At 35.4% G+C, this 22,544-nt stretch overlaps 1 long non-coding RNA gene and 1 other non-coding gene across 2 annotated transcripts in view; both read right to left on the reverse strand.

Moving 5' to 3' along the window:
- Positions 1–9,908: 9,908 nt before the first annotated feature.
- On the reverse strand, positions 9,909–10,015 carry LOC140497883 (U6 spliceosomal RNA). Its single transcript, XR_011964892.1, has one exon. It is a non-coding gene; the product is annotated as a U6 spliceosomal RNA (small nuclear RNA).
- Positions 10,016–11,501: 1,486 nt separating this feature from the next.
- The window catches only part of LOC140533895 (uncharacterized), a 149,211-nt gene continuing 138,168 nt past the window's right edge, over positions 11,502–22,544 (reverse strand). The window contains exons 3-4 of the long non-coding RNA XR_011977094.1: positions 12,332–13,164; positions 11,502–11,797 (exon numbers count right to left, since the gene is read on the reverse strand). This is a non-coding gene — a long non-coding RNA (uncharacterized lncRNA). The remainder of the gene's footprint in view (positions 11,798–12,331; positions 13,165–22,544) is intronic.

Below are 22,544 nucleotides of genomic sequence, written 5' to 3' on the forward strand. Positions count from 1 at the left end.
TGTATAAAATAATGTCTCCTTTTAGCTCTTCCTAAATGGTTTTACTTTTAAGATTCATATCCTACTTGGGTTTTCCCCAATCTTATTTATGAAATACCCAAATATTAATAAAAATCTTAGATATATATTATACATTATATATGTGTGTGTATATATCTATATATATACATATAATAAAAAGTAAACAGTCTGTCCTTAATCCCTTATAATCAGTCTTTGATATGTATCTTATATTTCTCTTGGTTCTTGTATGTCAAATCTATTAAGTTCAGAATTTTTTTAAACTAAGTCTTGAAGGTCTGAGAATTTATCAAATGTGTATTTCTTTCTCATTCAGGATAATACTTAACTTGGTAGGATACAATAACCCCAGCTCCTTTGCTCTTTGATATATTATGTTCCAAGACCTGCAGTACTTTAATATCTCTGCTGCTAGGTCTTGTGTGAGTCTAATTTTGGCACCACCATATTTAAATTGTTTTCATCTTGATGCTTTTAATATTTTATCTTAAGTTGGGAGTTTTGGAATTTGATTATGATATTCCTATGAGTTTTCCTCACAGGATCACTTTTAAATGGTGATTGATGGATTTTTTTCTATTTCTATTTCCCCCCTTGTTCCAATGCTTCAGGACAATTTTCTTTAATTATTTCTTGATTATTGTGTCAAAATTTTTTTTATAATAACTTTCATTTAGTCTGATTATTTTTACATTTTTTCTTCTTGATCTGTCCTCCAAATCTGTTGTTTTTCTTATAAGATGTTTCACTTTCTCTTCTATTTTTTCAATTATTCGTATTTTGGTCAATTATTTCTTGATCTCTTATAATTTTATTGACTTCACTTTGCCCAATTCTAATTTTTAAGGTTTTACTTTCTTCCTTAAGATTCTGCATTTCCTTTTCTAATTGTTTGACTTTCCTTTCATAACTTTCTTTTTCTCTTGGATTATTCTTATTTTGTTCTTTAGTTTTTCCTCCATCTCTGTCATTTAGTTTTTAAACTCTTTTTAAAGATCTTCTATGAATTCTTTTTGAACCAGGGACCATTTGACATTATTCTTTGGGGGTTTCTTTACTTCAGTATCCTCCTCTGAAGATGAACCCCATTCTTCTCTATTCCCATAACAGCTTTCTATGGTTGGATTCTTTCTCCTTTGCTTGTGCATTTTTTTTTTTGTGGTAATAGCTTAATTTCTATAATTACCTCTTGCCCTGGGGTTTGGCAAATGGTGCCTCTTGCCTCAGATCTTCAGTTCTCCCCTCCTGCCTGGAACCAATGTCAAATCTCCAACTTCTTATAAATGCCCACAGCAAGGGGCTTTCTGCCTCACTGCTTCTGCATTCACCTGGTGTATGCTGATTCCTTCTGGCCTGCCCCTCTTCATAGCACAGTTGGGTCTGGCTTTCCTTATCAGCAGAGATTCTCTCAGACTTCTGGGGCTCAAACTCCTGACTCCCTTCATTACGGGGTGTGTGTGAAAGTTCCTGTGACCCAGGCACCCTCACAAACCAACTAACCCCAGGGCTTACTGCTTGTTGTTTGTTAAAATGGACCCAAGTCTGGAGGTGTAAGCTCTTCACAGGGATCAAAGCTTATGCTGGGATTTCTCTTCTGATCTTCTCAAATTGTCTCAGGAAGACCTGGTTGTGTCCCTATTCTTATTTATCTCCACCCACACTTTGTTTGCCCTACCTTGCTATTTTAAATCTTGAGAGTTTGGAATTTTTTGACCTGCTGTGCCATCTTCCCAGAATTCTCACTTCTAGGATTTCCTGTTGAGGATTTTTAATTTGTTCTTTTTCTAGTTTTTGCAGATGGAATACTCAGTTCATTGGTCTGCCCTTTCTCTATTTTAGTGATGTAAAAATTTAGGGACAGAAATTTTCTTCTGATTATTGCTTTTGCTGTCTCATTATTATTGTTTTCTTTAATAAAATTATTTAATCCTTTATAACTTATTCTTTAACCCATTCATTCCTTAAGATAAGATAATTTAGTTTTAATCTCCTTTTCCATGGTGTCTTATTAAACATAATTTGTATTGCATTGTGTTCTGAAAAGGATGCATTCAATATTTTTGCATTTAACTCTAAAGTTGTCATAGCCTAAAATATAGTCAGTTTTTGTACAGGTGCCATGTACCCATTCAATTTACTCCAGATGTGTATCACATTTAGCTTATGTAAGATTCTATTCATCTCCTTGATTCCTTTTTTATTTATTTTTTGGTTAGATTTATCCAGTTCCAAGAGAGGAAAATAGAAGTCCCCCACTATTATATTTTTGCTATTTATTTCCACCTGTAATTCATTTATCTTTTCCTTTAAAAATTTGAATACTATAGCATTTGGTGCATATATGTGTAGTATTGACATTACTTCATTATCTATGCTGCCTTTTAACATAATGTAGTTTCTCTGCTTATCATTTTTAATGAAATCTATTTTAGTTTTAACTTTGTATAAGATCATGATTGCTACCCCTACTTTTTTTTGTATCACCTGAAGCATAATAATTCTTTATTATCTCCAACCCTTTATGAGTATCTTTCATTTTCAAATGTGTTTCTTCTAAATAACACATCGTCAGGTTCTGGTTTTCTGATCCTTTCTGCTAGCTATGTCTGTTTTATGGGTGAGTTCATCCCATTCACATTCAAAGTTATAACTACTAGTTGTATATTTTCCTCCATCCTGTTTTTACTCATTGCTTCTTCTCATTCTCTCTCTCATTCTCTCTCTCTCTCTGTCTCTCTCTCCTTCCCTCCCTACCCCTTATCCCTCCTGAGAAATCTAATTTACTTCTGACCACTGCCTCCCTAATTTGCACAGCCTTCTAAAAGTCCTTCCCTTATTCTATCTGCTTGCCCTTCTGTTTCTTAATCCATATACCCTTCTAAGACTTCCTCCCTTATCCTATCCCATTGCCTTTCTATTTCTCTGTAGAAGAAAACTTCTATACCTTATAAGATGTATAGGTTATTCCCTCTTTAACTCAGTACAGATGAGAATAATTTCCTGCACTACTTGCACTATTCCACTCTCCTGTAACAGTTCTTCCATTGATGCCTTCTTTGTATGAGATTATTTCCTCCATCTTACCTTTCCCTACTCAATTATATTTATTTAGAATCATCCCATCATAATTCACTCAATCTCAAGTCTTCTATCTATGTATACTTTTTCAGCCTACCCTAGTAATGATATTTGTAAGAGTTACAAATAACATATAAAATGTAAACAGTTTAAGCTCATTAAATTCCTTATAATTAGTCTTTCATGTTTACCTTTTTATGTTTTTCCTGATTTTTATAAGTCAAGTTTTCCTTTCATTTCTGGTCTTTTCTTCAAGAATACCTGAAATTTTTTAATTAATTAAATTTCCATTTTTTTTTCCTTGCAGGATTGCACTCACTTTTGCTGGGAAATTAACTAGTTAAATGGCATTTGAGATTATGTGTATATTTTAGTTGCTCTTGTTACTATATTCCTTATTATCATGACATTTAAGAATTATCTGATTTCAGGGAATGTATCTAAAGTCCCACTGAGAAGGGGCTTGCTTTTCTTCAGCTCTGAGGGGAGCCTAGTAGGCCTAAGAATAAAGTCATGCTTTCTAGGTGATGTGGGGCAAATTATTATATTATATAGTTGTGTGTTATATACTATGTTACACATTATTGCATTCTGTAATTTGTTTTCAGGGTTCACTTAGAATGTTTGGGTTGATGGGTAAGTATGAACCCCTCAAAAAAGTAGAATGACAAAGATAAGCTGTGCTATAATCCCGAGGTCAAAATCCAAAGAGATTGTTTTGCATTAAAATCTTCAGATTTCTTGAAGGTTTTAATAATACAGGTTGCTTACCCTAGGCCTTGGTGGATGGTAATTTTAAATCTTAGATCTGGAATAGTTTCCATTTACACCCTCTTTTCACTGTTCATTTTGCCTTTCTAAACAACTGTCAACATGCTAAAAATCGGTGAGTATACTGAACTGAATAATTCTCTGAAAATATAATGCCAAATTTCTTATGAAATTTCTGCTGATGTTAAGACTCTGTCCTGGTTGTGGCTGAATTAGCTATTGTATGTCATTATGTTTCTTTCCCTTTAAACCATTTTCTGTTTTTTTTTTAAACTATGAAGTATAGGATTATCTACAAATAAAAACATTTTCATATACAAATAAAGTTGGAAAAATGACAATTGTATTTGATCAATTACATACAGCTTATTTTAAAATATGTATTAAATTTAAATGATAGTACCAACACAATCAATAAGTCAATTAACATTTACCCTACTGGTCTGTGGAGCCTTGTTTTTGTTTTTGTTATTGTTAGATTCTTTTTTTTGACAGAACCAAAACCTTTATTCAGACATCAGAAAGCCAAATTCATCATAGTAACAAAGAAATTTATACGCAATAACAATACAGAGAACTACACCATCCCCAACCCTTCACCCTGATGGGCTTCCCACAAACCAGCTCCATTAAACAAATCACAAACAAGCTCTCTCACTCATACTAGCCAGCTGCCTGCTTTTCTCTCTCTCCCTCAGTTCTAACCACTTTGACCAATTTCCTTTCAGCTCTGCTCTACCTGCCTCTTCCTGTTCCACCCCTTCCTATTCTATGTGACTTAGACTCATGTGACTCAGGCTTCCATGTGACTTAAGCAGGTCATATAGGGCTATTAATGGATGGGAAAGATCTTCCCAATAAGAAGCAAAATTACATTAACAATAAGCAAAAATGCATTATCAACACAGCTCCTTGAGGACAGGGCTTATGTTGCTTGCTTGTATTTGTATACCCAGCATTTAGAACAGTGTCTGGCCTGCAATGAATACTTAATAAATGTCTTATCTATTTATCTGTATGACTTCCTTAATAAGCTCTTTATACTTGGATTTTTTTTTTAATGAGCAAAGATCTATTTTCTCTTTCTCCTCTCCCATTGGGAAAAAAGAGAGAAAAGCAAAACTCTTATAAATATATGCATGGTCAAGCAAAATAAATTACACTGTTGGCCATGTCCAAAAAATATGTCTCAGTCTGTACCCTGAGTCCATCATCTCTCTCTCAGGAGGTAAGTACCATGCTTCATCATGAGTTCCTTGGAAAAATGATTGGTCCTTGTGTGGTTCAGAATTCTTAAATCTTTCAAAGTTGCTTCTCTTTATAATATTGTCATTACCCCAGAAGGACACCTGATTCTTTGCAATTGCAGTTGATCAATTCTCAGGGTCCTAGCTCCCTTGAGACCTGAAGTTTTACTGGTCCCTTTTGACCAAAAGTGCTCCTCTCTATCCTTGAACTGTAACACAGAAGTGGGTATAGTCAATGGAGTTGCCAAACAGTGTCTGGTTCTGCGACCAGTGCTAGCACAGAAGTCCCCTGTAATGTCTTTCTGACCAGTTACCAGGTCTCCTTACTGTCTCTTGATTGAGAGCTCCTGAAACTGCTGCTGTTTTTGTTACCAACTACTCTCACCACTGGTGCTGCAACCATGTAGGCACCAGGTTAAACTATACTTCCACGTCACAGAACTCTTCTTCCAGTCTCCTAAACTCTTTTTTTTTTTTTGTAATTTAAAAAATTATTTTAAACTTAAATGAAAACAAGAAAAGAAAAAAATCACCACACACACAGCATAACCCAAGAGAGAATTCAATATAAAACATTAACTTTCCATTTCAAGAAAACCTATATAATAAATACTACACATTGTTTTCAAAGCTGCCCAACTTTGCTTCCGTGCAAGTTTTCTTTTGTTCTCTGCTGTGCACTTTTTACTTTATTTTTTCCCTTCCCCCCAAAAGAAGGCAACAATTAAGTGCAGATATACCTATATACATAAATATCTATAAATATACACATATACACTCAGACTGACACTCATCTGTAAGAGCATACTATGCTTATTTTCATTTGTCATCTGTTTCTCTGAAGGAGGATAGCATCTTCCTTCGTAAGTCCAAGTCTTTCCATGTTTTTTTAAATCAGCCAGCGCCTCCTTTCCTACACCACAGCAACATTCCAATCCAATCGCAACCTATATGAGATTGTCTATGTAAGTTTTCCCTCTGCATTCTTTCATTTCTTGGCTGCATAGATTTTATTTATGCAAGAAAATTTTAGCTTAAAATAATCAAAATAATCAATTTTACACTTTAACAATGCTCTCACTTTATAATATGGTTTATGGTCTGATACTGATGAATCTTCTACCATTACATCTTTCCCCCCTGGTTTCTTTGAAGTTCTTGACCTTTTGTTCTTCCAAACAAATTTTGTAATTATTTTTTCTAACTCAGTAAGATAATTTTTTAATAATTTAATTGGGATGATATTGACTAGATTAGTTTTAGGTAAAATTGTCATTTTTAAATATATTGACTTTACCTACTCATGAAAAATAAACATTACTTCAATTATTTAGAACTGACTTTATTTGTATAAAAACTGTTTTATGTTTATGTTCATACAGTTCCTGTGTCAGTTTTCGCAGTTATACTTGAGAATTTTATATTGTCTAGTAATTTTAAATGGTTTAAAACAATATTGAATAATATTGCTGACACATAGTTTAGTTTCCCTATTTTTCTCTTTTGATGAAATCTTTTTTAGCTTTAACTTTGTCTGAGATCATGATCACTACCCCTGCTTTTTTTTACATAATAAATTCTACTACTGACTTTTATTTTGTCTTTGTGTGTATCTCTCATTTTATAGCATTGTCTCAAAGCAATTTGTTTTTCGATTCAAATATTTAATCAGCTGTCAGGTTCATTTTATGGGTAATTTCATCTCATTCACATTCTAAGTTATAATTACTTGTTGTCCTTCCTATTTTTCCTCATTAGCCTTCTCACCCTATTCCTATCCCTCCTTTTTCCTCTGCTTTAATTCTACTGCTACCTTGCCCTCCTATTCCTTAACCTCTCCATCCCTCCAAGAATTGCTCCCTTATCCTCTCCCCCCCACTCCTGTTGCCCTTTTTATCCTTTCTGAATTTAGAAGTCTTTTATGCCCTTTTAGATATGTATATTTTTCCTTCTTTAACCCATTCATTCCCAATGAGAGTAAAGTTTTAGCACTACCTGCACTCTCCAATACTAGCTTCTTCTGAATCAATTTTTTCCTTTTACGCTTCATTTGTATGAGATAACTGCTGCTTTTTCTCTCTCCCTATACACTTTTACTTTTTTTAGAATCACTCCATCTCACTCAGCTTAACCCAAGTCTTTTTTTCAAACTACCCAAATAACAATGACAGCCATAAAAGAACTGATAACATTTTCACATACAAGAAGTAAACAATTTGACCTTATTGGGTCTCTTATAATTGGTCCTTAATGTTTACCTTATACTTCTGCTGGATGTTATATGTTGAATTTTCCTATAAGTTCTGCTGTTTTTGTCACAAATACCTGAAAATATTTCAGTTTGTTAAATGTCCATTGTTTTTTTTTTTCACATTCCAGATTATACTTAACTTTACTGTGTAAGTTACTCTTGATAGTAAGCCCAGCTCTTTTGCTCTATGAAATATAGTATTTTAAAACCTATGGTGTTTCAGCGTAATAGCTGCTAGGTCTTGTGTGATCCTTGTCATAGTGCCACATTATTTAAATTGCTTTTTCCTTTGTGCTTCTGACATTTTCTCCTTAACCTGAGAACTTTGAAACTTGGCTTTGATATTGTTGTAAATCTTCTTCCTAGGATGTCTTTCAGTTGGTGATCAGTGGATTTTTTTCTACTTCTGTTTTGCCTTCTTGTTCTTGAACTTCAGGGTAGGTTTTCTTGAGAATTTCTTGTAATATGCTTTCAAGATTCTTTTTTGACATAATTTTCAAGTAGTCCTTCTATTCTTACATTATTTTTCCTTGATCTGTTCTCCAGATCAGTTGCTTTTCTGATGAGATGTTTCACATTCTCTCTTTTTTTATCCTTTTGATTTTGGTTTATTATTTCTTGGTGTCTTAGAATGTCATTAGATTTCCTTTGTGCAATTCTAGTTTTCAAGGAATTATTTTCTTCGTTAAGTTTTTGATTTTCAATTTCAAGTTGGTTGACTTCCTTTTCATGATTTTCTTAGATTGTTCTTATTTTATTCTTCTAATTTTTCCTCTATTTCTCTTATATGATTTTTAAAGTCCTTTTAAAGTTCTCCCAAGAACTCATTTTGTGCTTGGGACTATTTGATATTTCTCATTGAAAAAAAGAGTGGCTTTTTTTTTTAAAGCTCCATTGTCTTTCTTTGAATAGGAACCCAGATCTTCTCTCTCACCATAGTAGGAGAACTTGGCTGAGTCTTTCTTCTCTGTCATCTTGATTCATCCCTGGAAGTCTCTTCCTTTCTAATTTTAGCCACACTGGTTTTACTTGTACAAACACTTTTCAGTGTCATACAATTGGAATTGTTCTTTTTATTGTCTGTCATCTTTTCTGTCTTTTGTTTTGTCATGATCCCTTAATTTTTCTTCTAATTTATTGATTGCTTATGATTTATGATTCAGTGTCTTTGCCAAGAAACCCCAAATGAGGTCACAAAGGATCAATTATAACTGAATGAATTTATTTGGAACTTATTTAGATATATGGAGAGTCATTTAGTCAATTAGCATTTATTAAATGCCTACTATTTGCCTGGAATTGCACTAAGCAAAAAAAAAAAAAAAAAGGCAAAAACAGTCCCTGCTTTTAAGCTGCTCACAGTCTCATGGAGGAAACAACATGCAAGCGACTATAAAGAAATAAGATGAACTCAGGATAAATTGGAGATTTTCTCAGAGGGAAGACACACAGATTAAAGTGGGAAAGGCTTCTTGTAGAAGGTGTGACTTTAAATGAAGCTTGAAGAAAACAGGAAGCTAAGAGGCAGGAACAAAGAAGGAGAACATTTTAGTCATGGGGGATAGGCAGTGAAAATGATTAGTCAGGAGATGGAATATTGTGTTTTAAAAAGAGAAAGCAGATCAGTGTCACTGGATATCAGACTACCCAAAATGGAGTAAGGTATAAGAAGACTGGAAAGCTAGAAAGGGATCAGGTTATGAACTGGAAGAAGCAGGGAGCCACTGAAGCTTATTCAATGTGGTCAGACTTGTGTATTAGGAGGATCAGTTGGACAGTTGAGGGGAGAGACTTGAGGTTGGGAGACTGACTAGCAGAATACTGCAACAGTCCAAGGGAGAAGTGATGAAGGCCTGCACTAGGGTGGTTGCAATGTGAGATGAGGGAAAGGGGAATATATTAGAGATGGTATGAAATCATAAATGACAGGACTTGTGAACTAATTGGATATCGGGGAGGGGATAAGAGAATGAAGAGACAAGGATAACACCTCTATTGCAAACCTGAGAGACTGGGATGATGGTCGTACCCTTGAGAGTACAAAGGAGGTTTTGAGATAGTATTCTATCTATAGTTTCAACATTTCAGCAATTTTTGGCAAGTTAGAGTTTTTACTGCAGTAGTTGGAGTCTTTGGTTAAAAATTAGGTTATTCTGCTCATTTGCTTCTGTATATCTTGTACCTAATCTGTTTCACTGATCTACTGCTCTATTTTTAAACCAGTACTAAATTTTAAAAATGCCTACTGCTTTATAATACAGCTTGAGATCTGATACTGATAGACCCCTTTCCTCCCCCCACCTTTTCTTTTTCCATTACTTCCCTTGAGATTCTTGACCTTTTTTTCCCTCCAGATGAGTTTTGCCTTTTAAAAAATCTTTATAAAGTCATCTTTTGGCAGTATATTATTTTTGGTAGTATTGTTAATTTATTGTGATGGCTTGGTCTATCCATGAGCAATTAATATTTCTTAAATTATTTAGGTCAGTCTTTTTTATGTGTGTAAAGAGTGTTTTGTAGTATAATGTATTCCTATAATTAAAAATATGGAATGATTTACAAATTTGCAGGTCATCCTTGCTGAGGGACCATACTAATCTTCTCTATAGTGTTGCAATTTTAGGGAATATGTTGCTGAATTGAATAGTCCTTATTTTTTTTACATCTGAGCAATTATGTTTCTGATCTTTATTGGTCAATAAGAACTCTCTGCGATTTCTTCTCATCGGTTAGCAGCCTGACATTTTGTGCGTCAGGCAGTCTTTTCTCATTTTTGAAAGTTCTGAAAGAATGTTAGGCTGTGCTTCAGTATGCAGTGTGTCATGTACCCTGGGGATACTCCTAACGGTTCAGATAATATGAATCTGCTGTTACCTATTTCTATGAAATCTGCAGGTGCATCCTGTTATTGTACTGTTGACTTGTATTTCTACATTTTTCTCATTACAATCAGTTCTCACTGTTTATAATAATGGGGGTTGGGGGAATGAGTACTAACTACCATGGCAAATTGCTTTAACTAGCAAAGCAGATTGAGTGCTGGATCTGGGCTCAAAGAACTGGTTTCAAATCCTGCCTTTGATAGTGGTTTGCTACATTGGCTAGTGACTATCTTCCTAAGACTTAGTGTCTTTACCTATAAAACAGGCATAACAACATCTATTGTATCTCCCTTACAGGTATGTTTAGATGATCAAATAGTATAATGTATATAGTGTTTTGCAAACTTTATAGTACTCCATAAATATCCATTATTATAATGATAAATAAGTTGAAATAAACTATTAACCTAATCACCTTTTAAAAATTTAAACTTCTTTCCTATCACAAACATTTTGCTCATAAGTTTTAATTGGACTCGTTTAAAAATTGCTTTCTCTTTTTGTTCCTCAATACTTCAGGTAAAGAATAATGATTCAATGGTAAAATGTTTGGGGTTGAGATGGAGTAGGGTGGAGAACAACATTGAACTTGGGACACAAACCATATTTGAGAGCTGTCTTGTCATTTTAGCAATGGTTTTCCAACCTCCCCCTAAGGAACCTGAGAAATAGTCATGTAGAAATTTACAGTTGAGGTCAGGGAGCAAACTTTTGCTTATCATACTGAGTTCATACTTTTAAATGCTGTTATTTTTGATAACATTAAGGCCAGGTTAATTTTTAAGACTACAAGTTATAGAAGAGTTGATGATCTATGTTTAGTGTATGAGCTTTCTATGCTGGGTGTTATCTTCACTGAAGAAATCTTAGATCTGGATGACTCTCCCCACCAATGCCAGCCCTATGGGGTTATTGTGCTATTGACTACGTGTTGTCATGACCTTGAATTGTTATGGAATTGCTATAATTCAATTCAAATAATCAAACATTTAAAAAATTCTTACTTTGTGCAAGATACTAAACTAGTTAGAAATAATTAAAAAATAAAATTTACCTTTTCATAGTGGAAAAAAAGATGAATATAAAATGTTTGAGAAGACACGTTTTGACATATATATCTGAATGTATGAGTTGAGGTTCAGGGTGCTGCGGACCCCAAAATTCCAACCCGCTGGATCCTGCTCAAATGAATTTGACACGTCTTCTTAAAACCAAAGAAAAACAAAGTTTATTAAGGATTCACCATACTGGTTTGACTCTTAAGGAGCCTAAGCATTTGTAATGCTGGTATTAACAAGAGGGCCAGATAGAATCTCAGCTTGACAGAGTCAGAGCTGGATTGAATCTGAGAGCCTTCATGGAGGTGAGATGAAGCTTAAATACAGAAAAAGACTGAAGTGAAGAATCCAGGTGTCACCAAGTGGTCTGGAGCCCCAGGAATGGTCTTGATAGGGAAGTTCAAGCCTGGAATGTAGATCAAATCCAGGAAGGATCTTGATGGAAGTGGCCAGTAGTACAGACAATCGAGGATCAAGGGTTGGAAACAACTGGAGGCAATTAAGAGATAATGGAGGGTTTGAGTGGGAAGCAGGTGGGGCAGTCCAGAGCTATGGGACTATTGAGAACCAGACTAGGTTAAGTGTAAGGTTAAGTGTAACAGATTTGAGTATGAAAGGTCAGATTACATGTGAAGATTTAAGGGGAGTTCAAGGAGGTTCCCAGAGTTTGTACCCCATCATATGCAATAATGACATGTATTATAGCAGGTTATAATTTAAGTGATTTAGTTTTCCAAAGTGTCCAGTGGTTGAGGAGATTCTAGAGATTTTTTTGAGATCAAGTTAAATGTAATTAAATGGACAAAATAAATGAAGTGCAATGGACTACATTCCTTCTTTTTCTCTCTCTGTAATGTGTTTACTAGTCAGCCAGAGATCACAATTAGTTTAAAGCAAAGGCATTTGCACAATTAATGAAGGACGAAAAATATAAACAGAACATTTCCCCATAAATCTGAGGCATAAATGCACATTGGAGAGCATGGATTTACTTAGGACATGCATATGGAGGGACACACATACCTCTGTTGCAGCAGGGCTGTAAATATCTTTTGATGATGGCATTGCATGGTTCCCACTGGGTTTCCTTCCTGCTGCTCTCACATGGCCTCCTGAGGTTTGGAGTGCTTGAGACCCCAAAATACCAACACCCCAGGTCCTGACTGAATGAATTTAACCCATGCCTTCTTTCAGTCAAAGAAAAAAGTTTATTAAAAGATTCATCATATTGGGTTGACTCTTAAGAAGCCTCATCATTTGTCACACTTGCACTGACAAGCAGGCCAGATAGAATCTGAGCTAGACTGAATCTGAGCCAGATTGAATCTGAGCACCTTCATGGAGACAAGAAGGATCTTACACATAGAAAGACTGTGGGAGGGATCTGGGGATGGTCTAGTAGTCTGGGGTTTAGGGAGGTCTTGAGGAAGAGTCTAAGGAGGATCTTGATGGATCTGGGGTGATTAGAAGTCAGAACCAAGAGACTGGGATTTTGATGTGATCAAGGGTGGGAAACAGCTGGATGCAACTGACAATGGAGGGCTAGGGTGAAAAGCAGGTGGGGCAATCCAGAAGCAACAGACCAATGGAGGATTATAGGATCAAGGATGGGAAGCAGCCAAAGGCAAATGAATAGAGCAATAATGAAAGGCTTATGACCTCAGTCAAATGTCAGCTTAAATGGCAAAATTCATGGAGAGTTCAAGGGGGTTCCCACATACCTTTGTTGCAGCAGGGTGGTAAATATCTTTTGGTGATGGCGTTGCATGGCTCCCACTGGGTTTCCTTCCTTCTACTCTCATATGGCCTACTGTCTCTGCCCACCATACAGACTCTGCTAGGCATCTGGGTATATCCTGAAATTTTTGCTTGGCATTATACCTTGTCAGCTGGTCTTGCGTGTTTTTGTTGTAAATTTAATTTTATTTTATTTCCAGTTTCAAATTGTCTCCCTCCCCACACCTCTTCCCTACTCATTGTAAAGACAAGAAAAATAATAATCATTAAAAATATGTACAGACATGCAAAACAAATGTCTGCATTAGCCATGTTCCCAGAAACAGAAAAAGAAATAGAAGAAGATATGCATCAGTCTGAACTCTGAATTCTCTACCTTGAAATAGATACGTGTTTCATCATGGAGTCCTTTGGAATTGTGACTCATCATTGTATTGATCAGAGTTGCTAGTTCTTTAATTCTCTTTAATTGCTAGGTCTTTAATCATTATCTTTATAATTTTGCTGTTACTGTACAAATTATTTTCTTGGTTCTACTTATCTCATTTTGCATCAGTTCATTCAAATCTTCTCAGGTTTCTCCAAAACCATCTAATCATTTGAATCTAATCATCTGAAATCCTCTGTCATTTCTTACAGCACAATAGTATTTCATCACATTCATGTACCACAGCTTACTCACCCATTCCCCAATTATTTTGCATTTCCTTAGTTTCCAATTCTTTGCCTCCCCAAAAACTACTATAGATATTTTTGTACATATGGATGCTTTTCCCTTTTCTTTTATCTTGTGGTATAGATTTAGTAGTACTTTTGATGGGTCAAAAATTATGCCAAATTTCAAAACTTTTTGGGGTGTAGTTCTAGATTGCCTTCTAGAATGGTTGAACTAATTCACAGTTCCATTATCAGTGCATTAATTGTGTGAAAAATTCTTTCTAGAAAGCAAAGAGTGTTCTGACGTAGAAACTGAGTTTCTTTTCTCAAGTCCTAAAGCTAAAAGTTACAATTCAAAGATCTGACAGATAATTTCTTCCATGCTCCAACACAAGGGGTATTGTGACCTTACCTGAGGGCGTTCTACCCAAAGGAAGGTAAATTTTGAAGCCTAAAACCTACCTAGATATCTTGAGATTTACTGTCCTGGTTTCTTTCTGGAAGACCATGCCTTAAACCCAATTTATTCTGGTTCTCACGGATTGGCCTACAATAGGTCCTTACCTAGACACCACTTAATGGTTACTATTTGGGTCCTGATGGCTCATAGTGAATATAGATAATAATTGTTTCTATTTTGGCCAGAAATACTGAGGGTCTTTCCCTCTCAGTCTAATTTTTTTTTTTTTGGATTAAAAGGGCTATCCCTTGGCTCACTTATTAAATAGCCCTGATCACTGAATAGACATTGTCAAAGTGAGAATTTAGCTTTAAAAGACCTTGACTTAAAAAAGAACACTGCGTTGTGGGCCATCTCCAATTGTCCTGACCTATATCTGGCCACTGCACCCAGAAGGCTCCGGAAGAGAAAGTGAAACTGGTGCTTTGCACATCCCTCCCTCACTTAAATCCAATTCAGTTGCAAGTCATGGCATCATCTTCCTGATGTCATGGTCCTCTTTGAGAACAAAAGACAAATCAGAATGACTATGTCCCCAAACTCTTAGCCTTATTTATAAGTACTTCTATGACTTGAGAATTTTACGGAAATTCAGTCATGATAAGCTGTCCTCCCAAACCCCTCCAAATACCTCTAAAAAGCAGTAGAAGCCACAAAATGACAGACTGAAGCAAATTTCTAGCCCAAGACAATCTGGAAGTTCAACAGTAAAGGTCTATTACATTGGGGTGGTTGCAGAGTACAGTCCAGCATGGATGGTGTAGGCATAGATAGGGTTGGAGCAGGCCTGGGGGCTTTCCATACTTCTCAACCCACAAACACCAAAACCAGTTTCGAAGGTCTCTCACCTGGGTGAGATAGGAATGTGGTCTGTCCCCAGACCCAGGCCCCACACCAGGGCAGCAGCTACTTCTGGAGCTCTTGGCCTACAGATGTGGGAGAATCAAGTGGCTGATCTGGGACACAGACCTGGGTGGTGGTCCTGGGGTGGGGAGGAACACTGGTGTGGTGGAGCTTGTGGTAGCAGTGGAGAGGGAGGAATCCTCTTCACAATTTCAAGGCATAAAAGAACGCTTGTGGTCCCTCACAGACCAGAGCACAGGCCATGAGAAGAATAACAACTCTCCTTTGATCATATCACTTTGGAAGAACTGAAAATTTGCAGGTCCCTAGAAATATCTCTGAAAACAGCTACACAAAACCCCTGAAGCTTGGAGCAGTACACCATCCACTTAACAAAGATATCAAAAGTCCAGTAATTGGCCGGGAAAATGAGTGAAAGGGGGAAAAAATCAGACTATAGAATTTTACTTTCTTGGTGAAAAGGTATTGACTTGCATCCTTCATGACAAGAAGCTCAAAACATACAACCAGAAGACAACAAAATCAAAGTTCTTGCATCCAAAGCCTCCAAGAAAAATATGAATTGGTCTCAGGTCAAGGAAGAGCTCATAAAGGATTTTGAAAGTCAAGTAAGCAAAGTAGAGGAAAAATTGGAAAGAGAAATGAGGTTGATGAAAAAAGTCACAAAAATGAGTCAACAGCTTGCTAACAGAGACCCCAAAAATGCTGAAGAAAATAGTACCCTTAAAATTAAACTAACCCAAATGGCAAAAGAGGTCCAAAAAGTCAATGAAGAGAAGAATGCCTTAAAAAGCAGAACAAGCTTTCCATTCCTCCAGAATCAGGTGATTTCCATATAAGGCTATGTATTGCTTTAGGATCAATGATTGGATGTGACTCACTAACTCCTCAATATCTAATTTGCATATGTGCACGCAGTCTGCAGTCCTCTCACAGGTCCACCTAATTTGCATAAGTTCTCAATGCCCAATTTGCATGAGTCTTCAATGCTTCATTTGCATATATTTTCAGTGCCTAATTTGCATATAATGACATATATTTTCGCGGGCTTTGTGGGGGAAGTGGAAAATTTGAACCGGGTTTCAAAAGGGATTGGTTAGATTTCCCGCCTAGAATGTAAGACCTTGCTTCTCAGCCAATGAGAATAAAGGTCAGTGGTAGGAGGGGGATTTTCGTGTCAGGGTCTATATAAATTACCATTCTGCTTCTGTAAGGTACCTCCCTACTCCAGCTTTACTGGTGAAGGGACTGCCTGGTTTCTTGGGAGAACCAAATAAAGGAGATTTTCTGTTTTTACCTTGACAAAAAAAAAAAAAGAAAAAAAGCAGAACAGGCCAAATGGAAAAGGAGGTCCAAAAGCTCACTGAAGAAAATAATTCCTTGAAAATTAAAATGGAGCAAATGCAAACCAATGACTTTATGGGAAATCAAGAAATTATAAAACAAAACGAAAAGAATGAAAAAAATAGAAGGCAATGTGAAATATCTCATTGGAAAAACAACTGACCTGGAAAATAGATGCAGGAGAGATAGTTTAAAAATTACTGGACTACCCAAAAGCTGTGATTAAAAAAGGGAGCTTAAATATCATCTTTCAACAAATTTTGAAGGAAAACTGCCCTGATATTCTAGAACCAGAGGGCAAAATAAAAATGGAAAGAATCCACTGATCACCTCCTGAAAGAGATCCCAAAAGCCAAATTTCTGAGTTCTCAGGTTAAGGAGAAACTATTACATATACCCAGAAAGAAACAATTTGAGTACTGTGGAAACACAATCAGGATAACACAAGATTTAGCAGCTTCTACATTAAGGGTTTGGAGGACTTGGAATATGATATTCCAGAGGTCAAAGGAGGTAGGATTGAAATCAAGTCTTGCCTACTCAGCAAAAGTGAGTATAATACTTCAGGGAAAAAAATGGAATTTCAATGAAACAGAAGACTTCCAAGCATTCTTGTTGAAAAGACCAGAGTGGAATAGAAAATTTGACTTTCAGATACAAGAATCAAGAGAGCCATGAAAAGGTAAACAGGAAACAGAAACCATAAGACACATTTTATATATATATACACACATATATATGTATATATATACATATACATACACATATCTACACACACATATATATGTATATACAAACACTTACATGTATGTGTGTGTGTACATATATATATAGACAGAGGGCACAAAGTGAGCTGAATATGAAGGGATGATATCTAAAAAGTAAAATTAAGTGTTGAGAGGAATGTACTGAGAGAAAGAGAAAGGGAGAGGTAGAATGCAATAAATCAACTCCCCTAAAGGGGACAAGAAAGAGCTTTTACAATGAAGGGGAAGAAAACGAAGATGACAGGGAATAAGTGAGCCTTACTCATCATATTTGACTTGATGAGTGAATAACATACATACTCAAATGGGTATGGAAATCTATTTACCCTACAGAAAAGCAGGGGGACAGAGGTAAGATGGGGGAAGGATAATAGAAGGGATGGCAGATTGAGGGAGGGCGTGATCAGAAGCAAACACTTTTGTGGAGGGACAAGGGTAGAGGGGAATACAGTTAAGTCTTTCACAACATGACTATTATGAAAGTGTTTTGCATGACTACACATGTACAACCTATATCAAATTGCTTGTCTCCTCAATGAGGGTGGAAGGGGACAGGGGAAGGGAGAGAATGTGGAACTCAAAGCTTGAAAAATGAATGTTGAAATTCTTCTTTCATGCAACTGGGAAATAAGATATATAGGCTATAGCATATATTTTCCTGTCCTACAGGAAAATATAAGGGAAGGGGATAAATAGAAAGGAGGGCAGACTGGAAGAAGGGGTAATCAGAATGCATGCTGGAGGGAGAGATGGAGAGAAAATTTGAAATTCAAAATCTTGTCGAAGTGAACGTTGAAAAATAAAAATAAATAAATTTAATTACAAAAAGAATCGAATCTTGGCAGAATATTTGATACTACATGATGTAGAAGCATCTTCAACATTTTTCAGAGTTGATTGCTGTTTTGTTTTTATAATTGTCAATGCTGAAAATGCTGCTTTGCATAAATGCATAGTACAAAATGGCAGAAGTATGTTTAGAACCATTTTAGAAATTGTTGAAAATTCTGTCCTAATTCCAAGCCAAAATTCATTCATTTTTAGGAAGTTCAAGTTTTAAATCTGTGTTACTCAATAACTCAGCAAATTCTTCTGGAATTTTTAATGGCAGATGACTGGCAATTTTGGTTTCAATTGGATATGATTTTTGGATCAAAATTTTAAGGGAAATATTTCTGAAACTGTCTCCAGATGCTTCAAATGATCAATTAAAACTCTTGCAATTAAATCTTTGGGAAGTCTGTTTTCGATTATAAATTATAAAATCATTTGTAGCTGTAAACCTTTTCCACTCTATTCTTCCATATGTTAGCACTTTTGAGTAAAACTAAATTTTATCTTTTAATATAAATGTTATAATTTTTTCCTTGAAACAACATGTTCAAATCATCAAGTTTTTGAAAATATCTGACAAATGACAGTTTTGAAAGCTGTTAGTCTGAAAAAATTTTAAAAAATCAAATTTCTACTCACTAAAAAATATAACAGCTTCATTATTCAATTTCAATAATCTGTTTAAACTTTGCTCTCTTGAGAGCCACCTTACCTCTGTATGTAGTAATAAACTTTTGTAACTAGAGTCCATGTCTTTCCAAAGGTTTGGAAACACACAACTATTAAGGGCATAGCTTTTAATGAAGTTAATGATTTTGATAGTATTGTGAAGCACAACATCTAACTCTGCTGATATTTTTTTTATTTTTATTTTTTAATGTTTAACAATCACTGCCATACGATTGCGATTTTATCCCCCGCCACCTAACCCCCACTACCCCCCTCCCTCCCCACGACTGCATACAATTCTGTATAGATTCTACATATGCTTTCCTATTGAGTATATTTTCACTATAGTCATACTATGTAGTCAGACTAAGATAAATGAAAGAAATCGTATAACAAATCAGAACATGATACACAAACACATACACATACACAAACATGATCTGCTACATTATGTGAGTGACTTCCATATTTCTCTCTCTGAGTGTGGAAGGCATTTTGCCTTGAGATCCACCATTGGGATTTTTTTTTTGTGTAAGAAGTTCTTGTGTTATTACAAAAATCTAAGTCTACCAGAAAAAACTCTCACACACTGTGGTTGTTGCTGTGCATAAAGTTCTCCTGGTTCTGCTCCTTTCACTCAGCATCAGGTCATATAAGTCCTTCCAGGCCTCTCTGAAGTCTTCTTGTTCATCATTTCTTATGGCACAATAGTACTCCATTACATTCATATACCATAATTTATTCAGCCATTCCCCAATTGATGGACATCCCCTTGACTTTCAGTTTTTGGCAACTACATAGAGTGCTGCTATAAATATTTTTGTACATGTGGGACCCTTTCCCATTTTTATGATCTCTTGGGGATATAGTCCTAGTAGCGATATTGCTGGGTCAAAGGGTATGCACATTTTTGTAGCCCTTTGGGCATAGTTCCAAATTGCTCTCCAGAATGGTTGGATGCACTCGCAGCTCCACCAACAATGAATTAGTGTTCCAACTCTCCCACATCCTCTCCAGCATTTATCATTTTCTTGTTCTGTCATGTTTGCCAATCTTATAGGTGTGATGTGGTACCTCAGAGTTGTTTTGATTTGCATCTCTCTAACCAATAGTGATTTAGAGCATTTTTTCATATGATTATAGATAGCTTTAATTTCTTCCTCTGAAAATTGCCTGTTCATATCCTTTGACCATTTATCAATTGGGGAATGACTTGTATGATTATACATTTGGGTCAGTTCTCTATATATTCTAGAAATGAGGCCTTTATCCCCGAGCTTAGCTGTAAAAATTCTTTCCCAATTTACTACATCCCTCCGGATTTTGGTTGCATTGGGTTTGGTTGTGCAAAAACTTCTCAGTTTAATGTAATCAAAGTTATCCATTTTGCATTTCATAATGCTTTCTATCTCTCCTTTAGTAAAGAATTCTTCCCTTCTCCATAGATCTGATAAATACACTATTCCTTGCTTCTCCAGTTTATTCATGGTATCAATCTTTATACCTAAATCATGTACCCATTTGGACTTTATTCTTGTGTACGGTGTCAGGTATGGGTCTATGCCTAATTTCTCTGCTGATATTTTTTTTGGCTATGAGAGACTCCTGATGGATCATACAGTGAGTAAAAGTGATATGTTCATTGCCACCAGGTTTAACCTTTATTACTAATCCAACATTCTCACCCATCATTGCTCCAACTCTGTCTGTACAGACTCCAGTACATTTTTTCCACTGTGAATCTTCATTTGTGAAAAATTCATTTTTAAGATATATATATATATATCTCCCCCTCTTATGTGTCCTTCCAAAGAGCAACAAAACAATAATTCCTCATGTATGCTTCCTTCATAAACATATCTTACATAAAGTAACTACTGTGTCACGTTAAAAATATCAGTTGTTTCATCTAACTGAATTGCAAACTTTGGGTTGACTTTAAGCCTGGTAATAAATTGCTGCAATTGGTCATTACTAATTTCAGAAATTCTTTTGTAAACAGTATTATTTGGTAAAAGAATTTTATGAATTTCAACCCCATACTTTTTCCCATGAAGTATTTTTGACATTTTAATAGCAGCAGGTATCATGAAATCTCCTATCCTGTAGGGTTTTTTAGTTTTTGCAATTAAATAAAAGGTGTCATAAGATGAAAATGAATACTTTTTTGGACAGTAATAAATTTCTCAAAACTTTGCTTTTCTTAATTTGAAGATTTTAAAAGTCATTCAAAATATTCTTTTCATTTATTGCAGCATGCTGTATCCTTGGTATCAAGATGTCCTTTTAGTTTGGCTTGGTTTTGTGTTCTCTACAGTCAAAAGTCATTACAAATTGAGTAAAGGTTTTTCTACACCATCATCATTAGTAGAAATAAACTCAGATTGCAAAAATGATTCAACATATATGTTTTTTCTTGTTAATTTAGGTGTACTACAACCTGGTGGCTAAGACTGCCATATTGTCATCAGTAATTTTACCTCTTTTGTCTAAATTTAGCCAGTTATCCATAACCAAAATTTTTTTGTCCTAAAATACCAATATTGCTAATAATTTCTCAAATAAATATTAGTTTTAGTTTATGAAATTATATTTGTTTATGCTTCATTTAAAAATTGATGTTCACACATACACACAGTGGTAATAGTGGAGAAATATTAGTAAAGGCTTTTGTTTTTACTTGCTGTGATTAAACATTTGTGTTTTGGTAAAAGAAGGAGATAACAGCAATTTAAAAAATCACACATTCTAGCACAATACAATCCAAAGACATACTAATTTGATACTTACATGTTAAGGAATTGATTGTAGGAAAATACTAAAAGTCTTTATTTCCTGTAATTAAACTTATGTTTCTGTAAAAGCAGAAAATTTTGTACATACAGCAGAAACACTGCAATTCATAACACACAATAGTCTCAAATCTGAACTGAGGTGTTTCTGGCAGTGTTCATTGACATTGCATGGCATGATGGCATGCACAGTGCAAAGTGCACATATTATGTGTTTAGAACCAAGGCTGTAGTGAAAGTTATGCAATCCAACATGAGCAAGCATTGCCAGAAATGCCTTGTATTCATTATTGGATTTAATTTGGATTGGATTTGGATTTGGATTTAATTTTTGGTCGTTGTACATTCAGAAAACTTTTACTGTTGCCAAATTTTTCACAACCACCACCTTCAGTTATGTAGTCCCATATGGGGTTGCAACCCGCAGTTTAAGAAGTGCTGGACTAGAAAGTAGTTCATACTCCTGGGCAATGAAAAAGGTAGCTGGAAGATATCAGTTATGTACACATTCCAAAGGTGAGGATCATATGGGAAGGAATAAGAATCCTACCCCTCACTTTCTGTAGTTCTACAACATAAGCTTTTTTTCCTCATACAAATACACTCATAAGATGTTGGACTAGATGACCTCTGAGATCCCTTTTAACTTTAAATTTATGATTCATATCTGTGATCTAAATCTATCACCTTATGAACCTGTGGCCTAGAATGAAACAACCAAGAAAGCAGAATTATATGCTGTGAGCTTCCTAGTCTTCATAAACTAGAAAATATCCTTGAAAATTAGCAAATAAATTTTTGGAAATAGAACATCATAACTCTTGCAGGCCTGGCTCCTGTTAATCAATGATAAGCTTAAGCTTAACCACATCTGGTTCTAGTTAGAACCAGCTTCTGAAACTCTGATAAGCTTGTTGATATGCCACAATTATAATTTCACCTTCCCTATTGTGAGTTGGCCTTCCCATATTTGGAGAATTCTTTTTACAATAGGTCTGTATTCATTAACCCCATAGCCCTACCAGTGATGTGGCAGCTGACATGTAAGGTCTTTTGTATGAAAATTCTATGTAACTTCCAGAATACACATTCTGCTGATTTTCTGGCCACCA

This window comes from Notamacropus eugenii, chromosome 3, assembly GCF_028372415.1.
Source record: "Notamacropus eugenii isolate mMacEug1 chromosome 3, mMacEug1.pri_v2, whole genome shotgun sequence".
NCBI lineage: Eukaryota > Metazoa > Chordata > Mammalia > Diprotodontia > Macropodidae > Notamacropus > Notamacropus eugenii.